This window comes from Castor canadensis, chromosome 5 (assembly GCF_047511655.1).
Source record: "Castor canadensis chromosome 5, mCasCan1.hap1v2, whole genome shotgun sequence".
Classification (NCBI taxonomy): Eukaryota; Metazoa; Chordata; class Mammalia; order Rodentia; family Castoridae; genus Castor; species Castor canadensis.
In genome coordinates, this window is record NC_133390.1 from 94387920 (window position 1) to 94402407 (window position 14488).

Here is a 14488-nt window from a genome sequence, read left to right on the forward strand (position 1 = left end):
CTTTGACAAAATGGATTAAAAAAGAAGATCCAACAATTTGTTGCTTACAGGAGACTCATCTCACCGACAGAAATAAGCATATGCTTAGGATGAAAGGCTGGAAGAAGATTTACCAAGCCAATGGCCCCCGAAAACAAGCAAGAGTAGCAATACTTATCTCTGACAAAGTAGACTTCAAACCTACATTGATCAAACGAGATAAAGAAGGACATTCCATACTAATAAAAGGGGAAATAGACCAAAAGGAAATAATAATCATCAATCTGTACGCACCCAATGTCAACGCACCCAATTTCATCAAACATACCCTGAAAGACCTAAAAGCATATATAAACGCCAACACAGTGGTTGTGGGAGACTTAACACTCCACTATCATCAATAGATAGGTCATCCAAACAAAAACTCAATAAAGAAATCCAAGATCTAAAATATGCAATAGATCAAGTGGACCTAGTAGATGTCTACAGAACATTTCATCCAACCTCTACACAATATACATTCTTCACAGCAGCCCATGGAACCTTCTCCAAAATAGATCATATCCTAGGGCACAAAGCAAGCCTCAGCAAATATAAGAAAATAGAAATAATACCATGCATACTATCTGACCATAATGCAGTAAAAGTAGAACTCAACAACAAAAGTAAAGACAAAAAATATGCAAACAGCTGGAAACTAAATAACTCATTACTTAATGAAGAATGGATCATCGATGCAATAAAAGAGGAAATTAAAAAGTTCCTAGAAGTCAATGAAAATGAAAACACAACCTACTGGAACCTATGGGACACAGCTAAGGCAGTCTTGAGAGGAAAGTTTATAGCCATGAGTGCATATATTAAAAAGATTGAAAGATCCCAAATCAATCACCTAATGATACATCTCAAACTCCTAGAAAAACAAGAACAAGCAAATCCCAAAGCAAATAGAAGGAGAGAAATAATAAAAATAAGAGCTGAAATCAACAAAATAGAAACCAAAAAAACCATACAAAGAATTAATGAAACAAAAAGTTGGTTCTTTGAAAAAATAAACAAGATCGATAGACCCCTGGCAAACCTGACTAAAATGAGGAGAGAAAAAACCCAAATTAGTAGAATCAGGAATGCAAAAGGGGAGATAACAACAAACACCATGGAAGTCCAGGAAATCATCAGAGACTACTTTGAGAACCTATATTCAAATAAATTTGAAAATCTAAAAGAAATGGACAGATTTCTAGATACATATGATCATCCAAAACTGAACCAAGAGGAAATTAATCACCTGAATAGACCTATAACACAAAATGAAATTGAAGCATCAATCAAGAGTCTCCCCAAAAAGAAAAGTCCAGGACCTGATGGATTCTCTGCTGAATTCTATCAGACCTTTAAAGAAGAACTGATACCAACCCTCCTTAAACTGTTCCATGAAATAGAAAGGGAAGGAAAACTGCCAAACACATTTTATGAAGCCACTATTACACTTATCCCAAAACCAGGCAAAGACACCTCCAAAAAGGAGAACTATAGGCCAATCTCCTTAATGAACATTGATGCAAAAATCCTCAACAAAATAATGGCAAATCGAATTCAGCAACACATCAAAAAGATTATTCACCACGACCAGGTAGGCTTCATCCCAGGGATGCAGGGTGGTCCAACATACAAAAATCAATAAACGTAATAAACCACATTAACAGAAGCAAAGACAAAAACCACTTGATCATCTCAATAGATGCAGAAAAAGCCTTTGATAAGATCCAACATCATTTCATGATAAAAGCTCTAAGAAAACTAGGAATAGAAGGAAAGTTCCTCAACATTATAAAAGCTATATATGACAAACCTACAGCCAGCATTATACTTAACGGAGAAAAATTAAAACCATTCCCTCTAAAATCAGGAACCAGACAAAGATGCCCACTATCTCCACTCCTATTCAACATAGTACTGGAATTCCTAGCCAGAGCAATTAGGCAAGAAGAAGGAATAAAAGGAATACAAATAGGTAAAGAAACTGTCAAAATACCCCTATTTGCAGATGACATGATCCTATACCTTAAAGACCCTAAAAACTCTACTCAGAAGCTTCTAGACATCATCAATAGCTATAGCAAGGTAGCAGGATATAAAATCAACATAGAAAAATCATTAGCATTTCTATACACTAACAATGAGCAAACGGAAAAAGAATGTATGAAAACAATTCCATTTACAATAGCCTCAAACAGAATCAAATACCTAGGTGTAAACCTAACAAAAGATGTGAAAGACCTCTACAAGGAAAACTATACACTTCTGAAGAAAGAGATTGAGGAAGACTATAGAAAGTGGAGAGATCTCCCATGCTCATGGATTGGTAGAATCAACATAGTAAAAATGTCGATACTCCCCAAAGTAATCTACATGTTTAATGCAATTCCCATCAAAATTCCAATGACATGCATTAAAGAGATTGAAAAATCTACCATTAAATTTATATGGAAACACAAGAGGCCACGAATAGCCAAGGCAATACTCAGTCAAAAGAACAATGCAGGAGGTATCATAATACCTGACTTCAAACTATATTACAAAGCAATAACAATAAAAACAGCATGGTACTGGCACAAAAACAGACATGAAGACCAATGGAACAGAATAGAGGATCCAGATATGAAGCCATACAACTATGAACAACTTATCTTTGACAAAGGAGCTAAAAATATACGATGGAGAAATAGCAGCCTCTTCAACAAAAACTGCTGGGAAAACTGGTTAGCAGTCTGCAAAAAACTGAAACTAGATCCATGTATATCACCCTATACCAAGATTAACTCAAAATGGATCAAGGAGCTTAATATCAGACCACAAACTCTTAAGTTGATACAAGAAAGAGTAGGAAATATTCTGGAGTTAGTAGGTATAGGTAAGAACTTTCTCAATGAAACCCCAGCAGCACAGCAACTAAGAGATAGCATAGATAAACGGGACCTCATAAAACTAAAAAGCTTCTGTTCATCAAAAGAAATGGTCTCTAAACTGAAGAGAACACCCACAGAGTGGGAGAAAATATTTGCCAATTATACATCAGACAAAGGACTGATAACCAGAATATACAGGGAACTTAAAAAACTAAATTCTCCCAAAACTAATGAACCAATAAAGAAATGGGCATGTGAACTAAACAGAACTTTCTCAAAAGAAGAAATTCAAATGGCCAGAAAACACATGAAAAAATGCTCACCATCTCTAGCAATAAAGGAAATGCAAATTAAAACCACACTAAGATTCCACCTCACCCCTGTTAGAATAGCCATCATCAGCAACACCACCAACAACAGGTGTTGGCGAGGATGTGGGGAAAAAGGAACCCTCTTACACTGTTGGTGGGAATGTAGACTAGTACAACCACTCTGGAAAAAAATTTGGAGGCTACTTAAAAAGCTGGACATCGATCTACCATTTGATCCAGCAATACCACTCTTGGGGATATACCCAAAAGACTGTTACTCCAGAGGCACCTGCACATCCATGTTTATTGCGGCACTATTAATAGCCAAGTTATGGAAACAGCCAAGATGCCCCACCACTGACGAATGGATTAAGAAAATGTGGTATCTATACACAATGGAATTTTATGCAGCCATGAAGAAGAACGAAATGTTATCATTCGCTGGTAAATGGATGGAATTGGAGAACATCATTCTGAGTGAGGTTAGCCTGGCTCAAAAGACCAAAAATCGTATGTTCTCCCTCATATGTGGACATTAGATCAAGGGCAAACACAACAAGGGGATTGGACTATGAGCACATGATAAAAGCGAGAGCACACAAGGGAGGGGTGAGGATAGGTAAGACACCTAATAAACTAGCTAGCATTTGTTGCCCTTAATGCAGAGAAACTAAAGCAGATACCTTAAAGCAACTGAGGCCAATAGGAAAAGGGGACCAGGAACTAGAGAAAAGGTTAGATCAAAAAGAATTAACCTAGAAGGTAACACCCACGCACAGGAAATCAATGTGAGTCAATGCCCTGTACAGCTATCCTTATCTCAACCAGCAAAACCCCTTGTTCCTTCCTGTTATTGCTTATACTCTCTCTACAACAAAATTAGAGATAAGGGCAAAATAGTTTCTGCTGGGTATTGAGGGGGGGAGCGGGAGGGGGTGGAATGGGTGGTAAGGGAGGGGGTGGGGGCAGGGGGGAGAAATGAACCAAGCCTTGTATGCACATATGAATAATAAAAGAAAAATGAAAAAAAAAACAAAACAAAACAAAGATCCATAAGGGGAACACAATAAACGTCAGCATCTATCTCATGCCATTCATAAAAATTAAGCTTAGGTGGATCAAGTCTACATATAAAAGTCTACATATAAAAATGAAATCTATACAGTATTTTTAGGAACACAGAAAGGAATGTCTTTTCTACTATAGTTAGAGGCATGCATTTTGTAAACTAAACACAAGAATGTATATAGACGCAAAACATTAAAATTAAATGTTATCAATTTATTTAGAAGTTCTGTTTATCAAAACCACCATTATAAAAATGAATAGGTGAGTTACAGACTGGGATAAAATATTTATGAAACATACCTTGCAAAGTGGTAGTACTGGCATATGTAAAGAACTCTTTTAAAAAGTCAATGACAAAAAAGCAAATAGAATATATAATAAGGCAAGTATCTACAATGTAATATGTTAATTTTAGATTCTACATTATGGTACATGATTGTTCAGTGTAAAATTCTTTCAACTTTATGTCTGGAAATGTTCATAATAAAATGAGGAAACATGATGTTTTAGAAACTAAAATAAGTAAATAAATAAAATTCAAAGCAAATATTTGATATCATCTCATTAGGTTATTCATATTGATAAAATAAATAAGTTTTACTAGAGTTAAAATGTCATTTTGGAGCCTTTGAGGTTTAATGGAAGTTACTGGAAGGAAAGGTCCATATCTGACATATCTTTGATATTCACCACAGTGTGTAGCATTTGCTAAGCAATCAAGTATTTGAAGGATATTATATGAAAACCCATTACAATAACCATCTATTTTCATGTACTCTTTACAAAAATGGGTCTCTATAATCTGAGAGACAATGTATTTATATTATGAGGAATGTTTTCATCCATGCTCCACACAAGAGACAGAGCAACCTTCTCCAAAGATAAATAAACTCATACCACTACCTTCCTTCTTTAATCTAAAACCACCTACTAAATTAGAATCCAAACTTCTAACTAAGGCTGCAAAGCCCTTTTACTACCTGGACACTGGCTCATGTCTCTCACCTTCTCTTTCACCTTACCATTTCATACCTCTGTTGTTTTCTCTGACATTCTTTTTTAACTTCAAAATGCTTTAGGATCTTACCTCATGAAATTTCCATTGCAAAGGATACTTTTTTCCATGATCTTGATACTGTTGACTTCTTTCCATCATTTAGAACTCAGGCTATATATTAAATCTTCCAAGCAATCTACCCAGAAAATCCTATCTAAAGAGGATCTGTCCCATGACGTTATATTTCCTTTGTAACACTGATTACTAGCTGATATAATACCATGTTTGAAATTTTATTTATTGTCTGTCTCTTGTTACAAATCATTAAAATGCAAGCTCCACAACAGGAACAATATTTATACTGCTCATCTATATCTATAATCACAACTAGTCCTCAAAAAATTTTAAATTGATGAGTATAGGATGTTTGATAAATGGTGGAAGACCCAAAACTCCAATGAGGTCAGTGTGCAATCTGTGGTGTATACATGTAATCTTGCTAAAATCCAGAAAGTTCTAAATTCTAAACATAAAACATTCATATTACTGGCACCACAAAAACTGACACTCCACATCCAAGATATTGAATAAAAGATTTTGTCCTTAACATAAAAAGAGTGGGGAATACAAATTGTGAGGACTATGATTTTAAATGCAGGGTCAAGAAAAGCCTAATGATCTGAGTTGAATGATGGTAGCTTCAAAGATGTGTCTCCCTGAAAAAAGATACTGTTTAGTGGTGGATACCAGTAGGAGAGGAGAAGGTAAACCGAGAGGGTGAAAGAGGGTGAAAACGGTTGGGTGTATTTTATACTGTGTATGAAAATAGAACAATAAAACTTGCTAAAATGTTCTAAGGAGGAGGGAGGATAGATGAGGAAAAATGATGGAGGGAATGAGTCTAATTAAGATACACTGTAAGCTCATATGTAAATGTTACAATATACCTCCCTGTGCAATTATTACATGCTAATAATTTTGAAGTGTAAAAAAGAAGATGTGACCCCCTGGAACCACATTTAGAAATAGCCTTTTCCAATGAATCTTAAAATGAGATCATCCTGGATTTAGGGTGGGCCCTTAATTCAGTAACAGATGCCCTTAAAAGAGAAGGTCAGAGAGAGAGAGAGTTGAGATTAGGATACAGAGAGAGAAAGTCATGGGAAGACAATGGTTGAGATTATAGCTATACAGCTACAAGTCAAGGAACTCCAGGCATTGCCAGCTACCACCAGAATGTAGGAGAGAGGTCACTGAAAAGATTCTCACTCAGAACTTCCATACCAACTCCTTGCTTTTAGACTTCTGGCTTCCAGAACCATAAGAGAATAAATTTCTGTTGCTTTAACTACTTACTCAATTTATAGTTAGTTACTAAAACAGCCCTACAAATTAATATGCCTAAAGAAGAAAGTAACACTTGAGCGAAGACAGAAAGTGATGGAGTTGAACCAAATGGATGTTTACCTGTGGGAAGATGAATCTACACAGAGAGAAATGCTAGTTGAAAGCCATACAGAAGAAGTATATCAGGCATCTTCCAGGATGGTCACTGTGGCTGTGTTGAGGATAAGCAGAAAGAGGCATAAGGATAGAAATAGGGTAACCAGTTAGGAGACCGATAAAATATTGTAAACGAGATCATGGCAATTGATATTAGAGTCAGGTTAGTAGAAGTTGTTAGAAGTAGTCAACTTATGAATGTACTTTAAGGCAGAGATATTAGCAATTCTCATGGACTAAATGTAGGCTATAAAAAAAAATTTGTTGTGTTCTTAGCCAGAGCAACTGGAAGAATGAAATTATTTCTAACTGCAATTTGGAATCCCGGAGTAGGATTGGGGGAGACTATCAGAGGTACAGCACAGCTTGCAATGTTCATTAAACATCTAGGTAGAATGGTGAGTGCTTACTTTGTCATTTGTGTCTAGGATGTCAGGAGTGAAAATTGAAATTGAGAGTCCTGGTGCTTAGAAGTAATGACTACGGAGGAATGGAAAATACAGACAAGGGCCAAGAAGTGGATCCTGGGGCACTCCAATACGAAGAAAGCAGGAATAAATGAATAAAATAGTAAAGGAGTTTGACAAGGAGTGAGTACTAAGAGAGGGGCAGACCAAGAGAGCTCACTACACTTAAAGCCACAGGTGGAGGAGGAACTGACACTGACAAAAGGTGCTATAGGTCAGCAGGAAAAGGTTGGAAAATTTACAAAAAGATTTAGGAACATAAAGTAATTTCTGCCATTGATAAGAGCAGTTTTGGTGAATGACTGGAGCAATACCTGAGAAAAATGGGCTTAAGATAAAATAAATAAAAACAATTATTTAAAAGAGCTTTATCATAAGGAGGAGCAAAAAAATAATAGGGCTGTTTTTGAGAAAAGAAATGAGGCTAAGAGAAGTAGGTAAAATTTAAACATTTTTTGAAGCTAGTAATTTTATGAAATACAAGCTAGACTTATAAAAAATGGCATATACTGAAATGCAAAAGTCATAGGGAAAAGAAAATAATTTATATTTCAAAATTATTAAAGAAGCATTTATATGAGGAAAAAGAACATAAATATTGAAAATAAATTTTAAATTATATGGTGAAACTGCATGCCACTTAAGAAAAAATATATATATATATTTCAGTGACAAGGTCACTGAAAATAAGAACAGGATTCTTTCAGTATTTAGACTGAAAGAAAGTACTATGCATATCTACAATACAGGGGATTTAATAGGAAATCTGGCTTTGACAAGATTAAAAGGGAACAAAATTGGGTTTCTTTATCTTTGCAATTAAAACAGTCTATAGTCAAGGTGTTCTTTAATAAAACAGATTTATCTTACTTATTTTCCATGCCACATTAACAAAGAGAAATACAGTAAATATAAAAGGACGTACATTTGGGTAAGATGCCTTGAAAGCTCTATTTGTGTTCTGGAAGGTAATTTATGCCTCTATAAACTTAAAAAAAATTACTATTTTGGCTTCTTCCATGTTGGAAAAGCTAGAAAATCTCACACATAGCTACATAAAATCACTAGCTAAATATACTTAGTGAGATTGAGGAAAGAGAAATAAAGATTTTATATAAATACTGAAGGACCTTCAAAGAGAGCATGGAATTGACACACTGAATTCTCTTCTTTGCTTTATGCATTTTATTTCTTAAAAAATGAACAAATAGTTGCAGGGCTCCTCTTTAACTCAACATTTTTTCTCATATGTCTTCTGAGGCATAAAAATTATAAGAAAGGGTGTCAGACCTCAGATATCACATCTTTACTGACTAGCAGAAAGGAAAGAGGTAAGGAAAAAAATCAGAATTAACCTTTCCTGCTACAATGTACATAGACAAAACAAAAAGAGCAGCAGAACAGGTATTGAGCTTACTACAGAAAAGAAAAATTTCAAGTGGGCTGGAGAGACAGTCCATCCCCATAAATGGATTAAACAACAATTACAGACACTAGGTGGAGGGTGGTATGAGACTCTTAATTCCAGAAAGCAAAAACTTATAAATTAAGGTGCTTTTAAAAACTGGATCCAAAACATGTAGGTTTTTGTAATCTTTTGCATGTTTCACAGCAACATGTTCACTTATAAAATTTTAAGCAGCTTTATCTGGATAGGACATAAATTTCCTCAACGGATAATAATTTAACAGATTGGCCAAATCCCAATTACTAGATCCAATAAAGTGGGAAAAGAAAAAACTGTGACTTAGAAGTCATTCATCTGAGTTTCAACTTGCCAATCAATAAGTCTTTACATGCTGAATTTCTGATGTTTAATCATGTAATCGTAGTTTTTTTTCCTAAGTGCCTTATGAAGTATGTTTTTGAAGATCTTGTTGGAGTGTGCTAAACGTGTATCATTTCATTATAAACTCATACTGAATTTCAAAGCCCTTTCAAAATTAGACACTAAATAACCAACTTTGAGAGAAGCTGTATGTCATTTTGTGCTCTCATTTAAGTTCATTTTATGTCAAATGTATACTTAGAAAGCTTATTTTTAAAAAGCTTACTCTTGATTTTAGAAATTCCCAGAAAAAAAAAAATTACGTCTAAGGGATTCCCCTATATCATCCCTAACTAATAGTTATTCTACTTATGATACACATATCTGTTTGTAAGGAATTCATTGCCTTTTGATAGTGAACTTCTAGTTTTTCTTATGAGGAAAAAGCATGACAAATTAAATTATACAAAAGTCCTTCCTTATATCCAGCTAAAACCTCTCAATTTGCAGCTACCATCTACTTGTGTTCTTGCTTCCCTCTTGGAATTTTACTTAAAAATTCTAATACCTACTTTACATTACTTATCTTTTAACACTTTAAGATAGATACAGACACTAAAAGTTACGGCTCATTAATGGAAAGCAATGTAAAGGAGGCCTCAATTAGCGATAACAGAAGAACCAACTTCATTAATCTCTAGAGATATATTGACCAGCTTCAGAGTGTGTTAACTGTTACTGAATTACTGAGATCTGAAGCCTGGTAGAGAAAAGGAAAAAGGAATATCTACATGGATGAAAGTAGACCTAAAAGATAAGAGTCTGACTATCTTCTAAAAATGTCACATATTATGGACTTCATGTTTGTGCCCGCCTCCAAAATTAATATTTTTCAATTTTAAGGAGTTTTAGCTGACAAGGGTATTAAAGTAGTAGCATTTGGAGATAGGGCCTTTGGGAAATAAAGCTGAGGCCATGGAAGTGAAGCTCCTATGAAGGAATCTTTCTCTCCATGTGAGGACCCAGTAAGAAGGTGGTCATTATCAAACCAGAAACAGAGAAGCCCCTTCATAATCAACACCTGCTAATGACTTCATCTGTAACATTCCAGTCTCCAGACTGGTGAGAAATAAATGTTATTCAAACAATTCAAGCTATTGGCATATATATATATATATTTATATATATATATTTTTTATCATAGCCCAAGCTAAGTAAGACAGCACACAAGAAAGTCTTCTAGTCTTCTGTGTGCTAAGGTCATCTCACAGAAGATGGAATTAAAATGCAATATACCAGAGGAAGGCAAGGAATCATAAACAAAGTCCGTAGAAGTCCATAGAATTAGTTTAGCTTAGCTGTAAAGATTTTCAAGCTGTGGAATTGCAGGAATGGCCCATTGAATAAGAAATAATTGAGGAGAGTGGAATAGTAAGGCCTTAGCAATGTTAAAATCTCAATGGTGATTATCTATGCAACAGATTTTTTTTTAGAACACAGGGCAGGCAAAACCACACAAAAATATATCTCCCACTTGTACTAGAAATTCTACCATTGAAATATTTTAGAACCATTTTCTCTGAAGAATTTTAATGCATTATTTTATGCAAAAGTATGATAAGATAAAGTGGAAGAGACAGAGAAGAAAGGGGTTAGAGAGCAGCTAGCCATGAAAGAAAGGAACTGTAGGAAATACTTGGAAGAGTAAAAACAAATTAAAACTTCAACTACTCTGCAAGTTTTTTAATGGGTGCTGGCTCTGTCATTGTTTTGCTCTAATGGAGCCTTGGAGTAGGAGTTGAAACCTCAGCATCTTTCCATAGCACATACAAAAATGAAGACAGAGTCTTTTCATGTTTTGTGCCAAATGTATTACTATACATTCTTTTTATTACATGTGATCACACAAGATATATTTATATTATACATTATAGTAAATATGATGTAAATAAATCTGGTTGAAATAATAGGCATTTGTATAATTATAATGTACATTTATTTTTCTCAAAAAAATAAGGTTGTCCTTTTATCTAATTTTAAGTTTTTTGGTTTTAGAGAATTAAAAAAATAAAGTATCGATATAAACATTTTAGAAGTATTTTCATTTTTTGTAATTGTTTATTTCTATGTTAGGAATATAGATGTCACCTTCACAGTTAGTTTCAGTGGTCTATATAAATGAAAAATAGACAACTAACAGTTTACTTTAATTCTTATTGGCAATGTATTACCTTAATTTTAAATTTCTTTTAAATGCTGATCAAAAAAGTATTGAAAATTATTTCCTAGTATAATATTTATACTGAAAATTGTAGCTATGTTATTCATAAATTAAGTGATACATCTTTTTTCTAAGAAAATAAGACATATTCTTTCTGCGGAAGAAGTTAATAAGCATTAACACAAACATAGGAAGATGTCAAGTGAGTTACACAATTTTTGGTTATAGAAAGGACTTTAGAAATTATCTTAAGGCTGGTGGGTTTATGGGTTACTTGTGAAATCTATAATTGCCATTTCTCAAAAAAATTGTTCATGAATAGAGAAATCCTTACTCTGGGTCCATCAACTGAAGGTCCATGAAAAGTTTCTGAAAGTCCATATGTCTACTCAAATATTTATGTGCATGGTAAATAACTATTTTATGTACTACCCAAAATTGACCTTTTTTTCACTTCTGCTTTTTAGTTATTCTGAAAATTAGCAATTCACTGTCCCTACAAGTGGGGAGGTTAATACCAAAGGCTAAATGTGTCCTTAAAATGAATTGGATGGTGTTGAATGTTTTTATTTCAATCATGAATTTTAACAAACCATCTTACTCTTCTCCTGGCAGCTGAATAAGATGTTCAACAGCCAAAAAATTGTATCATCCAAGACAGATGCTTATTGCATCTACTCATATAAATAGGACATTTGTAAAATATTTAAGTAGCAAAAAATATATCTTGCATTGCAATGTCCTTCATTTATGTAAAGACTCCTAGTCAAGGTTATTTTTCTTTGAGCATTCACCTTCTCAGCGATGTTTTTATACACATATAGATTTCCCTCACACCCACAGCTCTAGGTATAATCTCTCGAGGCTAATACTTGCCATGACATGTCATTCACTTAAAACGCCTACAGTCATATCACACATGTTTTGTCAACCTGTACATTCTTAATCACATAGCAGTGCACCTGCTGCAATGCAGTCTGTCAATTTGGCAGGAAAGAGGGCAAGGAATCCCCATGCTTCCTTTTTGTCCACTATGTAAGTGTTTTAACTTGGCACATTAAGTATCAGTAGGGGAGTCAGGAGTCAGGAGGCATTGATATTCAGTTCTGATGTTGGAGAAAATTTGTGAAGAGAATCTGATGCTTTCTACAAAAACAGTTCACACAAAATGTGATTAACAGCTGTAATATGTGCACATGTGCTCATGTGCAATCCAGTGAATGGGCACAAAGCCCTGATTATATAGGCACACACATGCTGAGATGAAGTCAAAATAGCCTACTCCCATGTACTCTGTTTAAAATTTAGCTAGTCTTATAGCTCTATTGTAATCAATGGACCAGAAACATGCCTTAAGGCAGCCCAGTGAAACAGTCAGCAAGCCAATAGCCTAATGTTTACTGGGCATGTACTGTGAACTAATGCTTGAAATCCTCCAGATAGACTACACATGGCAACGTGCCTTTGTACATCGTAATGGTTCTTATTCCTGAAATACTCTATTTTTTTGACAGAGAGATCTTCATTTTTTGAGAATGTATCAAATATTAACTACTCTGCTAAAATATTCCCCTTTCTATTCATTCTCTTTCAGATAGGACAACTTGCACAAATATTACAACTTAAAAGCCAGTAGTATCTTTTGATATTGTTGTCACAATGAATGACACTGCAAATCCTAGGATCTGTGTCTTGTGCACAATAGGCATCCTGTACCTTCTTTCTAAAATTGATATTTTTATAATATACTGAATGTTAGGACCACAGTTTCATACCTATAGATCAACAAATTGTGAATCAAAAATATCTGAAAAAAATATGGTGCCTTTATTGAACAAGTATATACTTTTGTTTCTTGTCATAGTCCCTAAACAATACCACATAATAGTTACTTTACTTACAAAGCATTTACGATGCATTAGGTATTACAAGTAATCTAGAGATGACTTAAAGTATTCAGGAAGATGTATGGAAGTGATATGCAAATACTAAGTCATTTTAAATAAGGGACTTGACCATATGCAGATTTTGGTACCCACAGAGAGGTACTGGAACCACTCCCATTCAGACACCAAGGAACTCCTGTTCTGGAAATATTCCACAGATTCTCTAACCAGTGAATTAAATTACATTGTGGCTTAAGAGGTAATGAGTGGATACGAAATGGGTTAAAAATTACTACTCAGTAGCTCCCATTATGAAGAGGGAGGGGTGCCCATTGGTAAGAAAGTCAATACAGATTCTCTGCTGATGCTCTTAAAATAGTGTCTTTAATGGCTGGGGATATAAAGGCTATTGGAATTCCCAAACTTACTAAACAAGGCATCCTAGTATCAAAGTAAATTAATTTGATTCTGAAAACTCAAGAGGGAGCAATTATAGATTGTATATCAGGGAAGTCTGAACCTACATGAAATACATATTTCATACATTTTTTCCTCTTACATATTACAGTGTAATGTCCCTCTTGGTAGATTGTGAGTAGCTGTGGCTCTTGTCTCCTTGAATTTAGCTTCAATGACACTTAACATATGCCTGATACAGTTCAATAAATATTTGTTGAACAGATACTATAATTTGTATCCACAATTTCCCCCAAAGGCCCACATGTTAAAGTGCTAGTGTTCATTTTGGTGCTGTAGGATGGTGATGGAACCTTTAATAGGTGGGGTCTAGTGGGAAGTCTTAGGTTGCTGGGGACATGCTCTTAAAGAGGAATATGATATGATATGGTTCTCCTCTTTTTTTGTTTCCTGGTTGCCATGAGATGAGCAGCTGTCTCTGACACTCTGTCCCTCCCTATGATTTACTGCCTTGTCACACACCAAAAGTCAACCAACCATGGACTAAAACCTCCAAAACTATGATCCAAAATGAGCCATACTTATAAGATGTCCACCTTAGGTATTTTGTTAAAATGATAGAAAGCTGACTAGCACAATGAACAAATGCAGAATACTAAATTTGATGCATTTAAATGTAAACATAAATCTGTGTCAGTTAAATGGTGTAAATTTGTGTTTCCTTTTTGCTAAAAATAGTAACAGAAGGAATCCTATACTTATTCAAGAAGACCATGATTATATGAGTAAGACAGACCTGGTTTTAATTCTGACTCTGCTATTTAGTTTCTTTCTACATAATCCTTAGCAAGTTTCTTAACCATATAAAGTCTTCTGTAAATGGGGAATAAAGGACCATTCTTAACTGGTGGATATACTCTTAAATCTGGCCATATATGTAAATGTTTGGAGTAATGCCTATC

At 34.6% G+C, this 14488-nt stretch overlaps 1 long non-coding RNA gene across 4 annotated transcripts in view; it reads right to left on the reverse strand.

The window, feature by feature from the left end:
• Nucleotides 1-14488, reverse strand: part of LOC141423291 (uncharacterized) — a 389841-nt gene that overhangs the window by 5248 nt on the left and 370105 nt on the right. For 2 of the 4 annotated variants that reach the window (XR_012448027.1, XR_012448026.1), the window contains one exon: nucleotides 6732-6822. The exons of the other annotated variants lie outside the window; for them this stretch is intronic. This is a non-coding gene — a long non-coding RNA (uncharacterized lncRNA). The remainder of the gene's footprint in view (nucleotides 1-6731; nucleotides 6823-14488) is intronic. 4 annotated transcript variants of the gene reach the window in all.